This window comes from Vulpes vulpes, chromosome 6 (genome assembly GCF_048418805.1).
Source record: "Vulpes vulpes isolate BD-2025 chromosome 6, VulVul3, whole genome shotgun sequence".
Lineage (NCBI taxonomy): Eukaryota > Metazoa > Chordata > Mammalia > Carnivora > Canidae > Vulpes > Vulpes vulpes.
In genome coordinates, this window is record NC_132785.1 from 23,701,230 (window position 1) to 23,705,207 (window position 3,978).

Below are 3,978 nucleotides of genomic sequence, written 5' to 3' on the forward strand. Positions count from 1 at the left end.
AAATAAATAAATAATAAATAAATAAATAAGATAAAGAAGAAGCAACGCCTTATGAAGATCAGGAGACTGTAACAGAATATTTTAATATTTATCTGATGAGATCTTTGAATCAATACTGAAATGATGAGTGTGAATTTAAGAAAGGTAATTGAGAAAGATTTCCTTGGTTTTGTCTTTAGAAACTAGCGAAGGGTAGGACGTCTGGGTGATCAGTGGTTAAACGTCTAACTTCAGCTCAGGGAGGCTTGGGCATGATCCTGGGGTCCTGGGATCCGGCCCTGCATCAGGCTCCCAGTAGGGAGTCTGCTTCTCCCTCTACCTATGTCTCTGCCTCTCTCTCTGTGTCTCTCATGAGTAAATAAATAAAATCTTAAAAAAGAGAAACTAGCTAAGGGTAACAATACTAAATACCATTATACATTTAAGAACTATATTGAACATAAATGGATTTGTGACCAGGGTGGTGGTATGGGTGGTGACGGAGAGGGGTAGAAAATTATCAACTCTCTAAATTTACCTTTTCTCTCTTTTTTTTTTCTTAGATTTTATTTATTTATTCATGAGATACACAGAGAGAGGCAGAGACTATCTCTTAGGGAGGCCCCCTAAGGGGAACCCAATGTAGGACTCGATCCCAGGACCCCAGGGATCATGCCCTGAGCCAAAGGCTGATGCTCTACCACTGAGCCACCCAGGTGTCCCTAAATTGATCTTTTCTTAATCAATAATCTGGCTTGTACTCTCTCCACTCATTTAAAAACGCCATGACAGGATATTTACACATATTAAAAACTTTCTGGTAGTAGGCCATACTGTAACATGTCCTCAAAGTTCCATCTACCAGTTGAATTGTCCCCTTACCAAAAGTAAAATACAATCATTCTTAAAGAGCTTTCTGTTAGTTTTAATCATTTTCAATTGACTACTTTAAGTAAAAAGACAGAATATAACTAGTGAGAGGAAGGAGGCTATGCTTTCATTAAGAGTAAGTAAGGTCAGTTGGGAAGACTATATGAAGTTGACAGCAAAAAAAAAAAAAATACTGACTGTTATTAATATAGAAGATATGGAAAATTATAAAAACAAAACAAAACAAAAAACCCCAAACCTAGGAGTGGTATGCATGTTGATTTATTTGCAAGTACCTTAAGTAGTTACTCTCTTATAAATAATATGAAATTATAAAAGAAGACAGTGATATATAGATGTATTTTATTTATTTATTTTCAATAAAAATAACAAATTTTCATTACTTGTTTATTTTTAAATTGATTAGGAACTCAAATCCATGCACCATATACTATTTGTATATTTTTATTTAAAAGCCTTAGACTTTTTAAGTTTCTAAATTACTTTTAGTTAAGAGGAATAAATTCTAGCTTTTTAAAAGTTTAAATCTATATAAAACTCAAAGCAATCTATTTTTCTACCTGAGATCAAAATGAGTTTCTTTTTTCCTTTCTGAACATAATTCTGGGCATTGAGGTATATCTGAATTGACATGATTTCCTTGTCAAACTTTTCCAAAAAATTTATGTCCTGCTTTAAAGACAAATTCTCATGTTACACATACATATTTACATCAAAGACCAATGATAAATGAGGTTAACAGGCCTGTAATGGGAACATAATACCATAATATGAAAATAAAAATCCATTTTTTGTACAAAGCATTCTAGTATGGCACAATATTAATGAGATCAGAATATCGATGTATACATATAAGTCACCAAGAGTTCAGAAATTAAGCTCACATTAAGAAAACTCATTCTTTTTTTCACAGGAGGGGTTTGCAAAGTCATCATATATGAAAAAATATTGTGATTAATATATCTAAAACCAAGAATTAGCATAAATTGGCAATATTTGTAACTTAAAAACTAAACACAATTAGGTATTTACTGTGGCTCTGAAACTTTTGCTTTGTGGCCTGTGGATTTTACTGAGATCCAAACTCTTATTATCTCTTGCCTCTTCTTGTGCCACTCCCTCCCCACCCAAGCTTCCTTCTTCATGTCTGTCTTTGGTTATGATTCCAAATCTTGAAAGCAAAAGAACCCGATAAAATCAAAGAAGAGAATGAAAAACAGCACTATATATGATGTATGAAAACCCACCTAAGAGTATGAAACTGAGAAAGAAAATACTAGAAGATAGGTCAACAGTCTTCTTTGTAGGGAAAGAAAGAACATAAAAACAACAGAAGTGGAACACCAGCATCCCAATGTTCATAGTAGCAAGGTCCACAATAGCCAAACTATGGAGAGTCCCGATGTCCATCAACAGATGATTGGATAAAGAATTTGTGACATATATAAGTAATGGAATATTATTCAGACATTAAAAAGAAAATGAAATCTTACCATTTGCAACAATGTAGATAAAAGTAGAGGATATTATGCTAAGTGAAGTAAGTCAATCAGAGAAGAAAATTATCATGTGATTTCACTCATATTTACAATTTAAGAAACAACACAGAGGATCATAGGGAAGGGAGGGAAAAATAAAATAAGACAAAGTCAGAGACAGTCACAAATCATATGCGACTTGTAACTCTAATAAACAAACTGATGGTTGCTAGAGGGGGTGTGGATGGGGTAACTGGGTAATGGGCATTAAAGAGGGCAGCTGATAGAAGGAGCACTGTCTTTTTTTTTTAAAGATTTTACCCATTTATTCATGAGAGACACACACAGAGAGAGAGAGAGAGTGAGAGAGGCAGAGACACAGGCAGAGGGAGAAGCAGGCTCCATGGAGGGGGCCCAAAGTGGGACTCGATCCCTAGTCTCCAGGATCATGACCTGGGCTGAAGGCACTGCTAAACTGCTGATCCACCTGGGATGCCCTGAGCATTTTCATATGTAACTGGTAAATTACTGAACTCTCCCTCTGAAATTAATAATATACTATATGTTAATTAATTAAATTTAAATTAAATTTAAAAACAAAAAATACATAGAAATATACAAAAAAATCCATACAGAGACTATCACTCCTAACCTTTCTTTCATATTATCTCCCAATTAGAAGAGTATAGAACCAAAATTTCAAACTCTGAAAAGGTGATGACTTGAAAGTGGAGCTAGGAAAGTGAATAAATGATAAAGTATAGTAGATCCTGCTGTCAATTAGTTTCTTTGTTCTGACACTGAGAATGTTAATATGATCATTGTTGGTAGCACAGTCTTTTCTGGGATCTGGTCTAATTGTCGATTTGGGGCCTTAATCTCATTGCCCAGGCCAAAGGCCTTTTTTTTTTTTTTCCCCTCTAGGATATTGCTCACTTGAGTCAGGTTCTCTTCCATTTCCTCTTTTCCATATCACTGACTATATGTTTAATGTATCTGCCATTGATAGATCCTGTGGTTGCTTGCTGAGGCTGATGACTTGTCACATGGCCTGGCTACTTAAATATTTGCTAGAAGAGTTGTCTGCCTGTGTTGCCTTATGAGCCTTACCAGCATCAAAGCTCTTTATCCTATTACATGGGCAGATACAAAGGCCACAGCACTTGTTTAGTTCTGCCAAAGTTTTCTCTGCCTCTCTCATGTCTCTACTCATTTGGCCCATGTCTTCTTCTATATGATTTATTTTCACCCCTTTTTCATTGAGTATAGTGTTAGTCTTAACTCTAGTATCTTGAGACTCAATGGTTAAACCCAGGATTCTCTTTTATTTTCTAGAGACTCATGAGTAACCTGGTGAGCCCTCAGCTGAATTTCTTCTAATGAATGGCAATCCATGATGAATTAAAACTCTTTATAGGCACAGAAACTGAAATGTGGATATGAGTTCTGGAGTCTGGAAATCTGAAACCAAGGCACCAGCATTGATCATGTTCTTGTGAGGATCCTCAGCCGGTACCTTCTGGCTGCATTCTTCATTGTGAAAGGGAAAAAAAAAACAAAACACTTAGACTTTCATTAGAAATTTGAGAAATGGAAGTATACATATTTTTTGGAGAGGCAGAAACAATAA

General features: G+C 35.2%; 1 pseudogene; it reads right to left on the reverse strand.

Moving 5' to 3' along the window:
- Nucleotides 1–3,012: 3,012 nt before the first annotated feature.
- Nucleotides 3,013–3,743, reverse strand: LOC112910947 (synaptosomal-associated protein 23 pseudogene; annotated as a pseudogene).
- Nucleotides 3,744–3,978: the final 235 nt, after the last annotated feature.